Consider the following 21,972-nt stretch of genomic DNA (forward strand, 5'->3'; position numbering starts at 1 on the left):
TGGCGGTTCCCTCAGCATCACCTCACGGCGAGGGCAGAGGGTCGTGCTCAGCCCAGCGGTCGCATCCCACCTCCCGCGGGGTTCATCGGCCGCGCGGGGGCTTTGCCGAGACAGGGGTGCTCCTGGAAGCTTCACGTTTTGAGAAAGAATCCGTGACCACCAAGGAAACCACCCTATATCCAACAGTGGAACAGTTTGTCCCCACATTTGCGAGACGTGTTTCTGCCTCTGTTGAACCGTGTCCGTGGCTCAGGGGACACGGGGCTCGGCGCTAGAGGCGCGAGAGGGCAGGGGCCGCCTCCGGGCTGCGGGCTGCGGAGCGAGAGCCCCCAGGCGCCCCCGAGCTCCGCACCTGTGCAGGCTGGGGCTGCGCGCGAGATGCTCGACTCCCGGTCCAGCCACCTCGGGGCTTTTTGATGATTCGGTAAGGGAGTGAAAGTGACTTTTGAGCCTTCCCAGCACTGATCTACTTTAAAGAAGGAGAACGTTGTGATTTCTCACAAAGTTTTTAAAGTCTTCTGTAAATGTTGGAGCTTCAGAGCTTACATGCAGCTTCAAAGCAGCGATGCCTGTGGGTCTCACCTTGCGTGTAGGGCGTTGTCCACTTCGGTAAATTTGGAAGTGGGTTTTTCGGAAGTGGTTATTAAATGACCCACATATACAACTCCTATCCCTAAACGCTGGTGAAATTTTTATTGATGTAAGTTACATATCCAACGTTGCTATCTTGTATCTTCACACTCTCCTGTGACTATAGCGGAATTATTTGTAGGTTTCCTTAGCTTGGAATATTATTAGTTCCAAATAAGGAGTTATATGTTTGTGTAGCGTATGCGTTGAGTTTGCATTAGTGTCATGATTAGTAAGGCTTTACTTTTTTTCGAGGTGGGGAGGGTGGTCAGAGAAGAATTTTATACAAAAATTAGCTGGGCGTGGTGGCACGCGCCTGTAATCCCGGCTACTCGGGAGGGCTGAGGCGGAAGAATCGCTTGAACCTGAGAGGCAGACGTTACAGTGAGCCGAGATCGCGCCACTGCACTCCAGCCTGGGCAACAGTTAAGTCTCCATCTCAAAAAAAAAAAAGTCGCCCAAATGTCTGAAAAGTTTTTGAAGGCTTAACTTTTTGAAATACAACAGGCAGCTCTGTCTTTTACCACGAAGGACTCCTTTTTCTGGACTCCCACTTTATTTTGCTAAATGGCAGGTGTCTGCAAATGAGAAGGTAGATGAAGTGTGAAATGCCACAGTCTTACGTTTCAGTAATGTGTGTTGCGCTTGAAAAGCTGTGTGTGATCCACTTGGACCTGGCTTCCTTGTATCTTTCGCTCATCTCTGAAGAAATATAAACTTGTGTATTGACCTTCCACTAAACAACAGATAGCTCTAGGTCCTCAGAAGGTACTTTCTGAAAATACTAGCTTTTCTGATACTGGTAGTATTTTGCTCTTTCAGAGCAAATATCTTGGCAAGATATTAGCCCTGTTATACTAAGATAATTATCACCTCTGATAATCACCAGTAGGTAGTAGCTCAAAAATACCCCCACACAAATTAATTCCTGTTCTGTAATTTATAGCAGTGGCAGGGAAATCTGAGATTCTGTCTCATTTCTAGCACAGCAGTTACTACATACATTTGTGCAAATCATTATCCTTTCAAAGTTCCAGCTTTTCAAATGTAAATTATGAATAATTGTACCATTGTAATGCCTCCTCTATGCACAGTTGCTTTCTAAATTTGAAGCCTTAATATTTTTACATCAACAAATACAATTGAAGTTTTCTTAGAGGTGCTAAGTAATTCTCAGGAAATATGTATGACATATTCCTGACAAAACAGAGAGCTGGGCTAAGTCAGCCATGGAAATTCTGTGCCTATAAGATAGCATTTTGGTCAAAAAGGGGTCAAGGAGGAAAGAGACCAGATTTGGTTACTGCGTTTGCTCCTGGTTCTGGGTTGAACTTTTGAGAAAATGGTTTCTCCTGAAATAAAAGAAGATATTTGTTAAAAATCAAAACAGCTGCATAAAAGAATATTTTAACATGTAGCTGTAAATAATAAAAAACCAAAGCAAAACCATGTACCCACTACCCAGCTTAAAAATACAGCAATGTCAAGATTCTTGAAGGCTCTTATGTGCTCCTTTCTGATTCTCTTTCTTTCTCTCATCCTCACCTCCTAGGTTAGCAACCATTTAAATTTTTATATTTTAACATTACTTTGACTTTGTAGTTTAGCCCATATGTATATCTCCCTCGGCAAAATATTTCATTTTGCTTGCCTGTGAACTTTAAAGCATACTGTATGTATTCCTTTTGCTTATTTTCCTTCTCAATATTGTGAGATGTACTCATATTGACTGGCTAGCTGCAAGTTATTAATTTGTATTAATTAATGCCATATAGTGTTCCATCGTGTGAATTCAACATGATGGTGGACATGGAGATGCGCCCCTTAGATTTTCCTTTCAAAGAAGAGTTTGTCCCAGATGCTGTGAGTATAGTCAGCAGGCGGTCTTCAACTGTCAGCCCCTTCAGGGATTGCCTGGCAAGAGGGCTGCCCTACCCAACTTCACTTCCTTTTGGGTATGGACCACATGAGATTGAGTGGGCTTTAAAGGCCTGGCCATTTTGATTGAACATGGGACAACTCCATTTCGGTTCTGAAGCTTCCTCTGTGGTAGGCCCAAGGTCACCTGAGGATATTGGGCCTGCATTGCTGCTGGACTTCTCACCCTACCAGGACTTGCTTCCTTCTCCTTCCTCTTATGGGTGTTAATCCCACTTTCCTGAGCACTCCCTGATGAATATACTGGGTAGTAAACTCTGTCTCAGAGTGCTTCCTAGGGAACCCAACTTATTTTTCCAGTGGGTGGCTTTTGGGGGGTTTCTGGGGTTTGCTATATGGTCAGTACTCTTACCACCTGGTGTACACAGGCGTAGGTTTCTCTAGAATGTATATCTAAAAGCGGAATTGCTGAGTTATAGGCTGTGCACATCTTCATCTTTCCTGGGCGGTGCCAAATTGTTTTCCAAAGTGTTGTACTTATTAACACTCCAATTTGTGGTGTGGAAATGTTTCTGATACTATCCTCACAAGCCCTTGACAGTTCAGGATTAAAAAATTTTTTTTTTGTCAAACTGGTAGGACTAATTGTTTCATTGTGCTCCGTGGTTGAGCATCTCTATGTATTTACTGGCTATTTGAATTTCTCCGCCTGTGAAATGTCTATTCATCCTTTTGTCCACTTTCCTATTTTTTTTAATTGATTGTTTTAGGAGTTATGTTTTTGGGATTCTAGTTCTTTGTTTATCACATATGTTGCAGATATTTTTCTCTCAATCTATCACTTTTGTTTCAGTTTGTGATGGTGCCTTTGATAAACAGGAGTTCTTAATTTTAATGTAGTCTAAATTAGGAGTTTTTCTTTATAGTTTGTACCTTTTAGGATCTCTTAAGTCCTCCCTGTTTTGAAGTCGTGAAGACATTTTTAATATTAACTTTTAGAAGCTTTATGACTTTTTTACATTTTTGATTTTAATCCACCTAGAATTTATTTTTATGTGATATGTAGGAGTCCAATTAAAAAAATATTAATAGCTAATTGTTTCAATATTATCAACCAAATAGTCCTTTTAGTTCTCACAAAAAAGCCCCTTCTGTCACATCAAGCTGCCTTATGTAGGTCTCCTTTTCTGAGTTTATTTTGTTCCATTATCTCAACTTGATAACTTTTTTTTTTTTTTTTTTTTTTGAGAGTCTGGCTCTGTCGCCAAGCTGGAGTGCAGTGGCACGATCTCAGCTCACTGCAACCTCCGCCTCCCAGGTTCAAGCAATTCTCCTGCCTCAACCCCCCAAGTAGCTGGGATTACAGGCATGCGCTGCTACTCCCAGCAAATTTTTGTATTTTTGGTAGAGACAGAGTTTCACCATATTGGCCAGGCTGATCTTAAACTCCTGACCTCAAGTGATCTGCCCGCCTCGGCCTCCCAAAGTGCTGGGATTACAGGCGTGAGCCACCATGCCAGGCCATGCCAACATCTTAATAACTATGCTATATGATAAGTATTGAGAACTGGTAGGGTAACTCCCCTCACCTTAGTATTCTTCATGTCTTAGCTGTTGTATGCCCTTTGCTTTTTCATATATATTTTTTTGAATCTGCCTGTCAAATTTCACAAAAGAGTTGATTTGGATTTCCTTTAGTCACATTGCCTCTATAGATCAGCTTGGGGAGAATTGGCATCTTTACGATATTGGATCTTCCTAACTATGAATAAAGTATAGCTCATTATTTATTTAGATCTTTTTAAATGACTCTTAATAAGTCTTAGAATTTTCTCCATGAAGGTTCTGCACATGTTTTGCTAGATTTCATCCTAGGTTATTTTTTGTTGCTCTCATAACTAGCACACTTAAAAACATGGCATGTTGTAACTATTGCTGGTATACAGCACTGTAACAGATCTTACATGTTGATTTTTGCATCCAGTGCTCAATCCCTTGTTGGGATTGATCACATCTTCAAGAAAATAAGATCCACAATATATAAGTTTTCTAACATTTAAATGTCAATATTGAAGACTGGAAAGGATGTAGATTTTCTTGCCTGCTTTTATTAGTCTTGGATTTATGAAACACCAGATTGACTTGTCTTTCAAATATTGTAATCTTTGCCAGGGAAGTGGTATATTTTACCAAGTGACTGATTCAAGAATAGTACTTTTTTTATGTTGCCTCCTATATATTCCTAGATTGATTTGGGGGCCAGAAGGTTACCTTAGTCACATTGTTTTCACTTTTTTTTTTTTTTTAAACTATTTTCTTGCCACTATCTGTCCTTTTTACTTTTATTTCTGCTAATTCTTTCCTGGTCTCCTTTTCTAATTTTCATTTCTCTCTTAACTTCATTTTACTCAGAATATGAAATATAAATCACATGATGTTTACTGCATAGGTTTAGGAATTGTAATAACTGGTCATCTTGAGCCTGAGGATTTATATGAATTATTTACAGAATAATAATGTTATAGGTATAATCATATTTTATCACCTCTTGATGTATGTATTAGGAACTAGTTCAAAATTTTGTATGAGGCTGTATGACATTTTTTTCCTTAAGTATGGTTACTGGAAAGACAAATACTTTGATTTTTGTCTCATAGCAGTTTGGGATAAAACGTACACATTTGACAAACCCTCTTCCTGTAAAGTGAAATCACTTTTGTTTGACAAAGAATAGATTGAAACTAATGAGAATATCTGGCCAACCAGCTTTTGTTTTACAAGAGCTATGCCTTGCCAATACCTTCAATATCTAGGTACTCTCCTTTCTTTTATAGGTTTACCTATGCAAGTATCTATCAAAATGCTACATTGTTTTCTTCATGAGCACTGAGTACACTAAACTGTGAAATTAAACCACATTTCCTCATTTGAAATTGCAAAACTTCTTCCTCTGGACTTTCCAGTGATGTACTACTGGGAGAAGAGTCAGAATGAATAAGCAAAGAGGTTACTGAATACTTCTTTCAAAAGGGTGTGTTAAGACATGGGCAACTAGTCCAGGGAGGAAGAGCTGATGGCTTAATAGTATGTGGTGAGACACTGGTCTCTGGATTTGCAACATTACCAAATTTGTCTGTTTCAAATGTCCTTGAAATGTGAACCATGTACTTAACTGCAGGGTTATTCAGCCCTGCAGTTATTACCTAATGCTCCCATGACAACATTATTTTTATTTCTTTCAACTCTCTGTCTGTCATGGTTATAAGATGGTCCAAGTTATGCCCTCTAACGAATACTGCTTAATATGTAATGTACATTTGTAGTTCAGTGGTTCTTAACCCTGGCTGCCCGTTAGAATCACCCAGGGAACCTAAAACACATACACATACATCAGAGAGTGGGCTCCACACCAGCTCAATAAAATCAGACTGTCCTGGGTATGGCTTGGGGCATCAGTGTTCTTTTAAAAGCTCCCCAGTGATTTTAAGACAGCCAGAGTTGAGAACCACTAGTTTAATGGGATAAGCATGTGTCATTTATTGTAATCTGCGTTTGTTGGAGAATTTTTTCCTCTTAATGTTATAGTAATCTGAAAATAGATATGCCTTTGCAAGTAAATTGGATTTAGCAAGATTTCTTGTAAAGAAGTTTCTTATCTTAGCTGAAACCTTTTAAGTGTACTTTTGAGACGGTCTCTCCCAGCATACTTATAATCTTGAAAGAAAAAAAATACTTCTCAAAATATTGACACATTGCATTCCAGAAGTTTGGAGTCATGTACAGGATGAAAAAGAACTCACTGAAGTTCTCTTTAGATGTCTACAGTATCTACCTTTCAAAGGACTTTTGAGTAATTACCCATTTTCTCATTGTAAGCTTGATAGAACACTCAGCTCATTGTTCTGTTTACCTTTTTTTAGGTTTGAGTTCAGTCTATGCCACCTTTTCACTGTATATGGGTCAAGTATCATTATCTCATTGAAAAGTGTAGTAGGCCTGGAATACCTTGTACAGTGCAGATGAGATAGAAATGAGAACTCTCTAAATTGTGAAGGGCTACTTAGCCATAAGCATTATTATTATTATTATTATTATTATTATTATTAAGAGACGGGGTTTTGCTATGTTGCCCAGGTTGGTCTTGAACTCCTGAGCTCAAGCCATCCTCCCACCTTGGCCTCCCAAAGTGCTGAGATTACAAGCATGAGTCGTCATGCTCGGCCCATAAACTGATTATTTAAATCCTAGTCCCCTAAGAGACCAAATTATTATCCTTATTATCCTTCGGTGTGAAGTGAGTCTGACATCTCAATATACATGTCAATATACTGACAAACGTTTATACCCATGTGTAGAAAACACTTTGCCCTATCCTTTTGCCCTGCCCCTAGGAGATGCACAAAGCTGCTGCTTGTGAGGGGAAGGGAAGAGAGATCTCAGGATGATGTCTAAGTTCTCAGTGAAACCTGCTCTTCCTCTCTCTAAATGTTTCCCACGTCCAGCTCCAGTGCCGGTATCCAGCTCACCAATTATCCTTATTTTTTATCTTGTCTTTTCCTTTTAGGAATATAGATAGAAATTTGCTGAGTTACAGGTATTTTGCATATGTTTTGTCTTAATATTAGAATTTGTCATAATTAATGTAAAAACGAGTCAAATTTAAGCAATTTTATTTATTTATTTATGTATTTATGTGTTTATTTATTTATTTATTGAGACAGAGTCTTGCTCTGAAGTGCAATGGCTCGATCCCAGCTCATTGCAACCTCCACCTTCTGGGTTCAGATGATTCTCCTGTCTCAGCATCCTGAGTAGCTGGGATTACAGGTGTGCACCACCATGCCCAGCTAATTTTTTGTATTTTTTAGTAGAGATTGGATTTCACCACGTTGACTAGGCTGGTCTTGAATTCCTGGCCTCAAGTGATCCGTCTGCTTCAGCCTTCCAAAGTGCTGGGATTACAGGCATGAGCCACTGTGCCTGGCCATAATTATGGATAACTTTTGAGGAAATTGGAAAAATACACACTTCTGCCCAATTAGTGATAATTACAATGCTGACTCTACCAATGTTTAAATCCTTTAACTGTAGAATTAGGAGAAATATCCTAAAATTTTAGAAGAAAGATGGTCAGTTAACTTATAAGTTAAATGTTTTGTGTAAAGAGTCTGTATGTCCTTCCGCAAAATATGGCTTTCATATAGAGAAGGACACAAGTTATAAGTTCACAGCTTAGTTAATTTTCACAAAGTGAAGCACACTCATGCAACTAGGACTCAGAACAGCAAGGAAAACATTAACAGAACCTCAGAAGTCCTTCATGGTCCTTTCTAGTAGTCACTTATCTAACACTGTAGATTAGTTGTGCCTATTATCGAAAACTTGTGTATGAATTGAAACATACAATTTGTACCTTCTTTTGGTGGTGGGGAAGGTTCTTTTGCTCAGTTTTATATGTGTTATTGCAGAATGTTAATTCATTGTTTTGTGCTATTGTTTGGATATAACACAATTTATTCATTCTTCACTTAATGGATAGTTTGGGTTTCTGGTTTGGGCAATAATGTACCACAGTACTATAGACATTCTTATGTGTCCCTTGCTAAATATATGTATATATTTCTTTTGAGGATATATGTACAAGTGTAGTTGCTGAGTCATGTGTTCGGATTCACTAGGTACTGCCAGTTTTCCAATTTATACTCCTATTAACAATGTATGAGAGTTTCAGTTGCTTCAGATTTTTTTTTGCATCACGTAATACTAAAACATAAGTCAAGGATGCATGTTATAACTTTTAGTATAACTAATAAAAGAATAGCAAAAACATGTAACTGACAAGTTAATAGGTAATAGAATGAAATCATAAACTTAGTCCAGAAGAGTAGTACAACAGGTGAGACACATAGAAAACAAATAGTAATATGACAAATATCAACCCAATATGTTAGTAATTACATTAGATGTAAATGGACTACATACCCCAATTAGAAGATTAAGAACGTCAGATTAGAGGAAAAAATCCCAAGTAGATACTGCTTATAAAACATATCTTCAATATAAGGACACAGGAATATTAATAACAGAAAGTTATCCAAGCACTAACCAAGCTGATGTAGTTATATTAATATCAGACAAAGTAGACCTTAAAGTAAAAATAATTATTAGAAATAAAGGACGTTGTATAATGAATAAAGGGTTGCTAATCCAGCTCCTATTTTAAAAATTTATGTGTAATTTTTCAGACCCAACCATGTGCAGTTACAAAGACTTTATCTGACAGGCCTTACGGGAGAAAGCTGCCCTCCTCAAATCCGACTCGGTGTGTGGCCAATGCACTGTAGTCCCTGAAATGAGTTATGGGTGTGATTCAGGCCCCGCTGGCCAGCCATACTGTTACAGATAGCTGCATTCCTAGCCCAGGTTCTTCATTTAGAGGCCTCTTTATCAGAGGCCTTTAGCAGAGAACTTTCTCAGGTGCCTCTAAACCACTAAAACCACCTTAGCAGGTGGAAGAGGGGAGCTTTGGAGACTGCTTTTTCTCTACTCCAGTGAAATATTTTTCCACTCCTAGCTCTTCTCCCTCTCCCTACCCTTGGCACCTGGATCCATGATACTGCAGGAACCTTTTTGGGAGGGTCCCTCGATAGTGAAGAGAGCTCCATATCTGTGCTGATTCACTTGACCCTTGGCTAACGGCACCATTCCATGGGGAGAAAATAGACCAGGGACATTAGCACTTTCTCTTGTTTAGCCTCTTGCTTTATAGCATCACAGTAAGTGATTAAAAGCTTGACTGTTAAAAAGTTAATATTAACTTTTTAATCTTGTTTTAATTGAGTACTCAGACAGCTGGCAGCTCAGCTTAGAGCCTAACAGTGGTTAATCCACCAGGAGGCTATAACAATTCTAAATTTGTATGCCCTTAATGATGTATCCTCAAAATGCATAAAGCAAAAACTAACAGATACTTGAAATTTATTGTATAACATTCACACAGAAAAGAGCAAACAGCTCAGTGAGTTATCATAGAGTACATCAGTATACCCAAGACATTTAACATTACCAACACCTAACAAGGCTCACTTGAGATACCTCTCAATAACTATGGCTTTCTCCTTCCTTAAAGGTCACTACTGTTTGGACTTCTAATAAAAGAGATTCGTTTCGCCTGTTTTTAAGTTTTATATAATAGAATTATTAGTATATATTTATATTTGGTTTCCTTTACTAATATATTGGTTAGATATGTTTCTAACCATCTTCTGCTGAGTATTAACCTGCTATTATCATTTCAGATGTTTTAGAAAACGATTATGAGAGCTTACGTGTATTAAATGTTGAAAGAAATGGAAATATTATTTATACATATAAGGTATGTCTATATTCTTTTTTATTGTGGTAAGATGTAAAATATACTGTTTTTAATCATTTATATTCTCTTTTTACAGAATTCTATACTGTATCTTATTGAGGGGTAATGAATAAACTTGTTGGCATTTAATCTTATGGCTTTGTGTGTGTGAGATTGAATATAGTGATTGAAATTTAGTAGTATAAGGTTGGGCATGGTGGCTCACATTATAATTCTAGCACTTTGGAAGGCTGCAGCGGGCAGATCACTTGAGGTCACGAGTTTGAGACCAGCCTTGCCAACATGGCAAAACCCTGTTTCTACCAAAAAAATACAAAAATGAGCTGGGCGTGGTGGCACACACCTGTAGTTCCAGTTACTCAGGAGGCTGAGGCAGGAGAATCACTTGAACCCAGGAGGTGGAGGTTGCAGTCAGCTGAGATTGTGCCATTGCACTCCAGCCTCGGTGACAGAGCGAGATCCTGTCTCAAAAAAAAAAAAAAAAAAAAAAATTAGTATTAAATGTTTCTTCATTTTAAAATAAAACTAAATGGGCATATCTGACATAATAACTCAAATTTTGAATCAATGAACAATTTCATTTTCTAGACAAAAAATGCCAAGTAAAAATGTTTAAACCTAATTAATATGTTAACATTTTATCATTGGAGAAAATATTAAATATGATTAGTCTCTTCAGACGTAGATATGTTAGGACTTGACTTTTGAAGCATTGTTATTATTTTGTTTTTAGAAACAGGGTCTTACCCTGTCACCCAGGCTGGGATGTAGTGGCATAATCATAGCTCACTGCAGCCTCAAACTCATGGGCTCAAGTAGGTTCCTTGAGCTCCTGCCTCAACCTCCCCAGTAGCTAGGACTACAGGCATGTGCAGCATTGTTATTTAACAATGTGTTTTCAATGTCAAGTGTTCTAAGGAAAATTTAGCTTTACTATAATAAGCACACATGAATAATTCAAGTGGCCAGTTTGCTTTGCACAGTTACATCACTGTACTTTTTTAAGTAAAAATAATTATTGTAAGTTGTGTCTTAGAATGGTACCTTTAAGGAATTGTGTGATTCACAATGTTTTACTTATAAGAATGCTATGGACTTGTCCTAGGCATCCCTATTATCTATCATATGTGTATATTTTCAAAGACATAAGTGGAAGTATAAAAAGATTTACTCCTTCACCATGCTCAGTCCTACTAGACAGTTCCCCAAATTCACTGAGCTCTACACTATTGATGCATTTCATTCTTTGAGCCCAAATGACTAGCTAAACTGGATTCAGTCCCCCTCTGACAGGCACAGAAAGCTTCTTTTAAATTACTTACTGCTAAGATTGAGTTATTGCAGGTTGGTTTTAAAACTAGTAACATTCTAACTTCCTAAACAATGACATTTAATAAACATCTGTTTAATTTTTTTTTAGGATGATAAGGGAAATGTCATCTTTGGATTATATGATTGTCAAACCAGACAAAATGAGGTAAAAATCACCATAAATCATAGATTACTCATTGGTTACTTTACTGCCTTTAGAGTTTTCTTCTTTGTCTCCTTTTTCTAGACATAAATTCCAACTTTATTTTCTTTTTTCTCTAAACATTTTATTTGAAAAAACAGAATTGCAATTTAAGACATGCACACAGGCCAGGGTGGTCTTTGGTATGTCCAAAGAACTAAGAAAGTTTGGGGGTTTTTATCAGAAAGAGAAATGTTACATATGGCTTTGAAAGAAAACTCACTGGCAATAGGAAAGTTTCTAGGAGCTGGCAAGATCTCACTGGTGTGTGAAAGCAGTAGGTAAAACTAGTTTCAGAGCCATGGCAGTTTGTTTCAGTAGCTACTAGGTGAAGCTATTCTTAAGTTTATGGCATTTGGTCATTTTGGCAGCTGGCTTGCAAGACACTGGCCGGGCACTTGTGCCCCGTGTGCTTCTCTTTTCCTCTCCTGATCTCTTGATTTAACTCAATTGAGTATGACAGAATAACACCAATTCATGCAATCAGTTATCACAGTATATGTAACAGTTTTATTCTTTTATTTGTTGATGGGCACCTGTTTCTAACATTTATCTATTATGAACACTATTGTATACGTGGCTATTTTAAAATTCTTTTGTATGCATATCTAGGAGTGGGAATACCAGCTTTATTTTCTAAAAATTTGTATTTCTTTGCTTTCCTTCTCTTATCCCTTAATGATCTCTTGGTCCTATTATCTTAAACAAAAAACACAAGGACTATTGAACCAAATAGTAAGGTGAAGTCTCTTAGACCTTTGAGATTTAAGTAAAATTGGCTCAAACAAATTATTCAGTATCCTGTAAGAAAGTAGGAGGTCCAGTGTCCTCCTTGAGATTTGTGTACTTCCACATCATCGCATAATGACCTCTGACTCTTTCTGCTTCTGCTTAACCTTCACGTGTCTTGTTTCTCATTATTTCTTAATGATTCAGACAAGGAACCCCTTTCCTTATTTTTTTCCCCAGATTACTCACATAAGGCATTGGTTGATGTGACAGGCAACTTTGTCTAATTCTGGGAGCAAATGAGAGGGAGTAATTTTGTGCCTATGTAAAAACAATTTAGAATTGAATATTGGACATTTTTTAACTTAAATGTCCTTTATCCGTTAGAAATTTCTTACAGGTCGCCTTACTCTTCAGGGTTCCAATATGCTGCTTGGTTAATTCTCTCTTCCTTCTTCCACCCCTTTCACATTCATTCATTCATTCATTCACTCACTCATTCACTGATCCGACAAATAAACATTGAGTGTTTTCCCTGTCAGGTGCTGGAGACACAGTGATGATCAACGTAAAGTCTTTCACAATACGCAGTCTAGGGAAAGAGAATAAAATATCAAGTTTTCAGTGCAATTGTTGCTTAATTTCTGTGTGGCATGTATTCTAAAAAAATGAATTGAGAGGAGACACCATAGTCTGTCTTCTCTCAATCCAGTTGTGGTGATTGCTGTTATCTTTTGTGGTCATATTCTGCTCACATTTCCCAAGACTGTGAGCACTGACAGTAGGAGCACTTTGCATACCAATGTGTTTCATCCCGGTTACCTTTAGCTTACTGCCTGTGAGTGGTAGGGGTGCAGTGAATATTTTTCAATGGATTGATAGTAATAGGTTCCCTCCAGAGTGGCTGTTTTTCAAAAATTTTCCGGTGACAAAGCTGCTTTGAATTCCAAAATGTGAAAATTAGTCCAGAAAATAAATTGGCCAAAGGATACATTAATAGGAAATTTAAACTAGCTTTGTAAACAGGCAAATTTTGCTTCTGAACCATAGTTGCTAAACAAACCCTCCCCTTCTCCCATCTCTTCTCCACATAAGCACAACCCTTACAGCCCATATGTGTTTTTGACTGACCTTTCGATGGTTTTATTGAAGGAATGGATTTATATGCCAAATCTAGATGGGCTTTAAAATTCTTTTTTTTTTTTTTTTTTTTGAGATGGAGTCTCTGTTGCCAGGCTGGAGTGCAGTAGTGCCATCTCAGCTCACTGTAACCTCCGCCTCCGGGGTTCAAGCAATTTTCCTGCCCCAGACTCCCAAGTAGCTGGAACTACAGGTGTGTGCCACCACGCCCAGCTAATTTTTGTTGTTGTTGTTGTTGTTTTAGTAGAGATAGGGTTTCACCATGTTGGCCAGTGATCTGCCTGCCTCAGCCTCCAAAGTGCTGAGCTCGTGATCTGCCTGCCTCAGCCTCCAAAGTGCTGAGATTACGGTGTGAGCCACCACACCCAGCCTAAAATTCTTTTCAAGCACTATATTTTTCCTTGCAAAGGTGCCACCGTGAGAAAGATGGTGCCATCAAGAGGAAAAAAAAATCTTTCTCTTGGTAATTAAGCTTCAGGATGGGATAATGGTTTCTCAGTCTTAATGCTTACCCATCCTTCTCTAAAAGTTTTTAGTTTTTAAATTTGAAAAACAAGTACAGCAATGTCCTGTGTACTCTTCACTCAGTTTCTCTCAATTGTTACATCTTGTGTAACTATAGGATAATATATTAAAACCAATAAATTATTGTCAGCAGAATGTGTGCATATAGTCCTATGACATTTCATCACTTGTGTAGATTCCTGTAATTATCACTGCAATCAAGAAAGAGTTATTCCGTCACCACAAGATCTATTGGTGTTGAAATTTTACCAGTTCAAATGAAGTGTAGAACTCTTATCTCCTTTTAAGTCTCTTTGCCTTCCCGTGTTTTTGTCTTTGATATTTCCTATACATTCTTTAAGATCCACATCAGGCAATGTTATACTTTTTGCCCCAATTGTCAAACATAATTTAGAAAACACAAGAGGAGAAGGAAAGTCTATTGTGTTTACCTGTATATTTGCTCTTTCCATGGTTCTTTCTGATGTTCTAACATTCCTTTTATCATTTCTTTTCTCTTTCAAGAACTTTTTTTAGCCATTTTTTTTAGGGTAAGTATGCTGATGACAAGTTCTCATAGTTTTCTTCATCTGAGAATGTCTTTTTTTTCCTTTCATTACTGAAGGATAATTTTGCCAAGTATGGAATTCAGGATTCATAGTTCTTTTTGTTCCTCTCTTGAAAAACGTGCCATTTCCTTCTGGGTTCTCTGGTTTCTCATGAGAAATCTGCTGTCTTTTGAATTTTTTCCCCCCATTAGATGTCACTTTTTTTCTTTGCCGTTTTTGAAAAAAATTTTTTCTTTCTCCTTAGTTTTCTGAAGTTTGATTATGCTGTGTCTTGGTATGGATTTGTTTGGATTTTCCCTGTTTGGGGTTCACTCCACTTATTGAATCTGTAGTTTCTTGCCAAATTTGGGACATTTTTAGTCATTAGCCAATATTTCTTCAAATATTTTTTCTTAATGTTCCAATCTGTTTCTCTTCACTTTTTGTGGACTCTGATTACAAGAATGGTAGATCTTTTGTTATAGTCTCATGGATCTCTGAGGTTCTGTTTCTTTTATTTTTTGGTTTTCTGTCTATCATTTAAATTAGGTAACTTCTATTGTTTTCAAGTTCACTGATTCTTATGTCCTCTCCACTATGTTGTTGAGCCTACCCATGGAGGTTTTGTTAAAAAAAAAATTGGTAATTGTATTTTTCAGCTGTGAAATTTCCATTTGTATTTTTCTTTACATATTCCATTTCTTGCTAAGACTTTTTTCATTTGTTTCGAGCATACTTGTTATTACTTATTGAAGCATTTTTATGACCATTTTTAAAATCTTTGTCAGAAAATCCCAATATCTTTGTTATCTCAGTGCTTGTGCCTATTATTTTCTCATTCAGTTTGAGATTTTCCTGGTTCTTGGTATGACATGAGATTTTCTATTGTATGCTAAGCATTTCGAGGACTACATTATGAAACTCTGGATCTTATTTAAGTCTTCTCTTTAGCATGCCTCCTCTGATAATTTACCTGTTGGGGAATTAGTGGGGTTGGTGGTACAACCTACTATTGCTAGGTTGTGCCGGGCGAAGGTCCAGGTTCCCCACTTGGCCTACTTGGATACCCTAGTGGAGAGAAGTGTCTTGCTATGGCCAGATAGAAATGGGATTTCAGTCTCCCCACTTGGCCTCCACTGATACCACTGCAGAGGAGCAGGATGGGGGAAAGGTAGGTGAAGGCCTCATTATCACTGGGTGGTAGTGAAAGTTCTGGCTTCCCATTCAGCCACCTCAGACACCATCCCAGTGAGGAGGTAGAAAGGGACTTCTTTACTACTGGAGTCTGGGTGGGAGTCCAGGATCCATGTGGCTTTGCTGGCACTTTTAGTGGGGAAAGGCTTATTTACCACTGGGAATGGATGAAAGTTCTGATTTCCTTTTTGGTCTTCTTTGATACTCATCTTGCAGAAGGGGGAAGGGTGCCTTGTTATAGCTGGGCAAAGGTGGGAGTCTAAGCTCCCCATGCAGACTTTGCTAATAGAGATGGGAGTGGGGTTTCATTTTCTTTCGTGGTGTTTAGCTGGAGTTAGGGTGGTTATAGTAAAAAGTTTCTCTCTTGCTATGTTTCCCCTTTCCAATTCCTTTGGCTAGAGAGCATGGATGTGTGTTTGCTTTTGTCTGCTCCCATCAGTATTTCTGTTGTTTTCACCCCTTTAGCTCCGAGTCTAGTCTGTATGACACAAAAGGAAAACCCAGGGAACTCGCCACTATGTCATTCATCAGGATCTGGGGTCCCTAAAGAGTCTGCTGCCTTCTTTCTGCATTTCAGAGTCATCTTTGAAACTTAAAAAAATATATGTCCAGGGTTTTAAAACTGTACTTGGTGGGAGCAATAGGGATAAGTGGGTTGACTGCACTTTGCCCCGCCCCACCTCTAGTTTTGAGTTAATGGTCTTACCCTGGAATCGACAAAAGAGAAGCAATGTATTACTTATGCTTCCCATTAGCATAAGTAATGGGATAAGCATAAGCACAGTGCCAATAGCTTTCCTTCCTCACCCTCTTCCACCTCTTTCTCCCACCTTCTGTCATGTAGGACTTCCCTGGTAGTGCATACAGGAGTGAACATGACCTAAACTGGTTGGATAAAAGATAATACTTTGCTGGGAATTTGGGACATGGATTCTTCTCTTTTCCATTGGATTTGGTGATAAGTGAATTCACTGGGTTGGAATTGCTGTGACTTTGGGGAATAGAACTTGGAGCTCTATTGTGTGAAGACTGACAAATGTATTGAACCCAGAAAGCTAGGAGAATGGGTATTTCCAGCTCTAGATCAAGCCAATACTGAAGTAACACCCCATTCTGTTCAATTTCATGAGCCACTAATTGTCTTTTTGCCTAAGCTAGATTGGGGAAGATTTTTTGATGCTTGGAGTTAAAGACTTCTGATACTTGCACACCTGTTGACCTAGAAATTCCACTTTGAGGTTTTGATTCTACAGAAATATCTGCACAGATTCACACAGGTTTATGTAAAAGGTTCATTGGATTATTATATTACCTAAATGTAGGAGGCATACTAAATGCCCATCAGTAAGCTTTGGAAATTGATACAGCTATTAAAAGATTAAGACTTCTGTACTGGTACAGAAGGCTCTCCAAAACATGTTGTTACATGAAAAAAGCAAGTTGTCCGAATAATACATTTAATACATTCCATTTATGTTTTTTAAAAACTTGCAATGTAACTGTGTAATATAAATGCATAAATATAGACAATTTATAAACGTGCTTCCTTTTGGAAGAGAGTTGGGATTGGCTGAGTGTGAAGGACTGCTATTTCTTTTGACCTTTTATTTTTGTTTGAGACAGGGTCTCCCTCTGTCACTTGGGCTGGAGTGCAGTGACACAATCATGGCTCATAGCAGTCTTGACCTCCTGGGCTCAAGTGATCCTCCTATCTCAGCCTCCCAAGTAGCTAGGACTATAGGCATACCACCATGCCTGACATATTTTAAAAAAAACTTTTTTAGAGATAGGATTTTGTCATGTTGTCCAGGCTGGCTTTGACATTTTATTTGATAGCATTTCCATCTTTTAAACATTGAGACTATACTTATGTTATCTTTGTAATTAAAAGATAGCACATTAAAAATTATGTGTATGTACCCATTCTTCTTAGTAATAATTTAGAATTAGATTCTTCTTAGTAATAATTTAGAATTCCTCAGTTAGAGCAAGAGTCAAAGGAAACCAAAAATTCTCACATGAATTCAGTACCTGATTAACTGGAAGTTCACTTTCCGTAATCAGTTGTCCCCTAGCATTGCTAGCTTTTCCGATCGACTTCTAGCTATAGGGGTCTTGTGTGTTCTCGATACTTTTTTAGGGTGCAGGTACTAGTAACCTTCTTAATACTTATACTATTTACTGTTTCTCTTAGGCTGTTGTCTTCTGAGATCTAAGACTGTCTCTTTCCCTTATCCTCTGGGTGTTCTTTAAGACAGCCTGCCTAATAGAACTGGTGTTCTCTAGTTCCTCAGTCTCCACATCACATCCTCCTACATGGGCATTTTCATTTTCTTTAATATTCAAGAAAATGGAATCTTGCAACATTTTGAACATTTTAAACAACAACAAGGAAAAAAAATTAAAGAAGACTACCTTCCCGGTCCTCTAAATATGAAAGGCCTATGGGAGATGCACTTGTGACAGTGGCTAAGAAAACTAATGATTATTTTGTAATTAATTACCTCAGTAATTACAATAGCTAACATTTGAGTGCTTATTGCACTAAGTGCTTCATAGAGATTATCTCACTTGATCCTCCTAACAATCCTAGAGTAGATGTGTTTTACTGATGGCGGGATAGAGAAGCTGAATAATTTATCTAAGGTCACACAGCTAGCAAGTGAGAGTCAGGATTTGAACCTGGTTCTTGCTGGGCTCCAACGTCTATGCTCTTAACCACTATACATGGTTGTCTCATGGCTAAATATCAGTGCCAAACATGGCTTACAATAGCAAACTTTTTTTTTGGTAAAGAGTAGTCTGGAATGTGTCAGCGTAGCTAAATTAGTTTCATTCTTTACTGAAATATTTTACCCCAGTAATACTTAGCACAGAGCTTAATGGGAATTTATGTTCATATAATTGTTGTTTAATGTATGAAACTTCAAACTAAAAAATACTTTTGTTTTAATAGCTTCTGTATACCTTTGAGAAAGACTTGCAAGTTTTCAGTTGCTCTGTCAACAGTGAAAGAACTTTGCTTGGTAAGTTGAGCTCTTACTGCTACATGTCAAGAACTGAACTACATCTTTTAAGAGTTTCAAAGTATTAGATTTTTTCAGTATTATTCTATAACAATGATTTTCTGAGAAAGAAATGTTCTTGACAAGTTAAGTTTGAAATAAAGAATATGGAGGGTATACCTACAAAAAAGAATGCTTTGTGTTCTGCCCTTATCTTCCGTTGACATATCTCTTTGAGCCCTCATCTATTTGAGGTATAAAATGGTAAGCTTTAACAAGCCACCATATAGATCAATTGCTAATGGAATTTTTTTTTCTTTTTCCATTAGCTGCAAGTTTAGTTCAGTCTACTAAAGAAGGAAAAAGGAACGAACTTCAACCAGGTAATGAAATTACACTTTTTAGTACCTATGGGTAGATGAAGGTTATTGGTAGATGATTTATTATACTACTAAATAAGATTTCAAGCATCTTTAGAAATAGCCTTATTGTATCTCAGAATAAAAGACAAAGGTCATGTCAAGCATGAACAAGACTTCTAAAAAATATATATTTTTTTCAAGCAAACAGAAAAGTACAGACAATGATCTAACAGTGATTTAACAGAAGTATTAAGATGGTAATTATTACCTGCAGGCTAAATAAATGCTGAAGTAGAAACCTATGGTCAGATGTTGGTGTAAAAGATTGGGAAAGTCAAGAATGCATCTTTTCTTATATCTGGTTAAGTATCGATTAGTACCTAACACATTGTAAGTAGTATACCAATACTGAAGACCAATTCTGCTCATTTGCCAAGGCCCACTTTATAGTTTTGTAGCTGTGTGATGCTCCCTGGCCCCTCCCCACCACCTTTTAAAAAGTGCTGTAAGTCATCCCTCTGTCTATAACTCAACAATATTGAGTGCCTGCTGTGGGTCAGACACTATGCATGGTGCTGGGGATACAATGGTGTGTAAGAGAGGTATAGCATCTACCTTCATGGGGCTTTCAGTCTGGTCTAGGGTTTCAACTGCAAATGCATACACTGGCCAGAGAGACCATGTAAATATGTGAAGTAGATTGAATGTAAGAAAAAAAATCAAGTGACCAGCAGAATGTCTTTGTTTTTTTTGTTTTTGTTTTTTTTCCCATTTTTAACATAGAAATCAAGAAATATTTTTTTTTCTTTAATGGAAAAAAAAAAGTTCAAGAGCTATAGGGACTAGTAGTGGGGTGGGGATGCCCCGTGGGGGACTTTCAAGAGGGGGAGCCACTACTCAGCTCTAGCTTTTTGTTGTCACTAGCAAGTCTAGTGGAACTGGCTTTTCAATTTATCAATGGAAGTCTGGAGCTTTTTGTAAAGATCGAATTTGTAAATGTTGGCTTGAATATATTTAAAATTGCTACTTGGGACAATAGTAACCACCTGTGGGCTGGAGCCAGCCTGTGACTACCATTGGTCAACTGCTGGCCTAGTGGGTCTCCTATCAATCTCGTACTATTCTGCTCCCAGGTGCTTTCCATCTGTTCTGTTTATTTGACGCTTAAATTCCTTCTTAAATTACTTCTTTTGTTAGCATAGTTAACACTCAGATGGATTTTCCTGTCATTGCCTGTGATGGAAAAACCCTTTGTACTTACTTTCCACATGAGGCTTGTGAGGCACTCCAGGGCTTCTTATGACACACATTTCCCCAGAGCTGAGTCTGGATGGGACTTCTTGGGGGCCTCAGTAAAATTGTTTTATTTGGTGGGCGGGAGGCTCACCTGAAATCTCATAATTTGTATTGCTCATCCTTACCCTCCTCCTGCCATGATATACTGAGAACAACAACCCCTTCCTTCTTCAGTGCCATGTCCTCCTTTTCCCAGTACTGTCAGCACTCTCTGCTCCTTTTAGAATTAAGCACAGGGCTTGCTTCAGAGGAGACGGAACTGGAATGGCTTAAGTAAAATATGATCTGGCACATTGGTGTGCTGACCCTTAAAACAAGGGTATGGGCAGAACCCCAGGATATGGCCCTGACCTTTGGGCTAATAGACCCCTTTCTCCAAGAAGAGGAAAGGCCTAGCTGCTGTGTTCCTGGAGGTGGTGAGGGTGGGTCTCCTTATAGAACCTTGGGTTGGCTCCTGTGCCTCCCAGTTCTTCTTGAGCCTTATTTTTTGGCCTTAAAAATTCTTTATTATGTTGGGAAACTGACTAGTAACTGTATTTTTACATCTATCTATTGTGCACCATATATGCCTGACTGTCACACAGAACAGTGGTCATTTATGATTATGTAGAATATAAAATTTACTTTCAGGCCAATTTTAAACTTTACTTGATTACAACATTAAAGTCTATTCAGGGATGCTTGCTCAGTCTTGTAAGTTTGATGCACTTATAGTGAGATTATCTGCTTGCATCTTTAAAAACAGTGCAATGAACATTATTAGTTGTTGTATTGGATACCTCAAAACTTTACCATGTTGGCCAGCTCTGCCTAGGTGTAGTCTGACAGTGCCTCACCTCAGCTGCCCTACCTGTGTCTTGCTTTCTGCCCAGGGCGCTTGGGAAAATCTATTTACTGCCTACACACGTACAGCTTGGAAGTATGGTTGGGCATGATGCCCAGGAGAATAATCCATGACCAATGGTGGCAAGGGGCTGAAAGATAAATGATCTTCCTTTCCATCTCCAAAGTGGGTAATTGTGAGGTGCACTCCAAGCAGCTTAAAATCCAAGGTGGTCACTAATTTGATAATGCCCCATTTACTGGTATACTTTTCTTCCCTGTTTCATTCTTCCCAGTCCCTTATGCCAACCCTGGCTAGAGTGATCCTAGAGTTATATTGCTGCCTGAGATAAGTTCTTATCTGAGTGTGAATTTCCCCATACACTGTGTCTGAAGCAGAGATTTGAGTGCAATTAATTTATTTGGGGAAGGATACTAGGAAAGGCCATTAGGGGAGTGTTTAAACAGAGACCTGAAGGTGGGGAGGGAACAAGCTCGAGGCTATGGGGAAAGCACATTTCTGGAAGATTAAACAGTCATCACAGACTATACTTGGTAGACTCACTGTTCAAGGATAGTGAGGAGGTCAGTGAGACAAGTGGAGTGAACAAGGGGCAGAGTGATAGGAACTGAGGGCAAAGGAAAAAGGAGGTGAGGTGCAGACAGATCACATAGACCCAAGGAGGCCATTGTAAAGATTGTGGCCCTCATTCATAGTAAAATGGGAAGCGATATGCATATTGAGCAGGGGCGTGATCTAACTTGCTTCATAAAAGGATTGCTGTAGCTGCTGTGTGGAAGATGGACTGCAGCAGGGCAAGGGGAGAACTATTATAATCTAATGGCTTGGACTGGTGAAATGGAGCAAGGGCTAAGTGACTGTGTTTAGATGTATTCTCAACTTTTCAAGATTGGCTGCTTGGCCAGGCACAGTGGCTCACGCCTGTAATCCTAGCACTTTGGGAGGCTGAGGCAG

The 21,972-nt window shown here is 38.4% G+C and overlaps 1 protein-coding gene across 1 annotated transcript in view; it reads left to right on the forward strand.

Moving 5' to 3' along the window:
- Nucleotides 1-61: 61 nt before the first annotated feature.
- GSAP (gamma-secretase activating protein) overlaps nt 62-21,972 on the forward strand; it is a 110,608-nt gene continuing 88,697 nt past the window's right edge. Inside the window, exons 1-5 of the mRNA XM_011985462.1 lie at nt 62-424; nt 9,807-9,883; nt 11,304-11,360; nt 18,468-18,537; nt 18,846-18,899. The gene's annotated coding sequence lies outside the window, so the exon portion shown is untranslated. The remainder of the gene's footprint in view (nt 425-9,806; nt 9,884-11,303; nt 11,361-18,467; nt 18,538-18,845; nt 18,900-21,972) is intronic.

The sequence above is a fragment of the Mandrillus leucophaeus genome, unplaced genomic scaffold (genome assembly GCF_000951045.1).
Source record: "Mandrillus leucophaeus isolate KB7577 unplaced genomic scaffold, Mleu.le_1.0 Scaffold284, whole genome shotgun sequence".
Lineage (NCBI taxonomy): Eukaryota > Metazoa > Chordata > Mammalia > Primates > Cercopithecidae > Mandrillus > Mandrillus leucophaeus.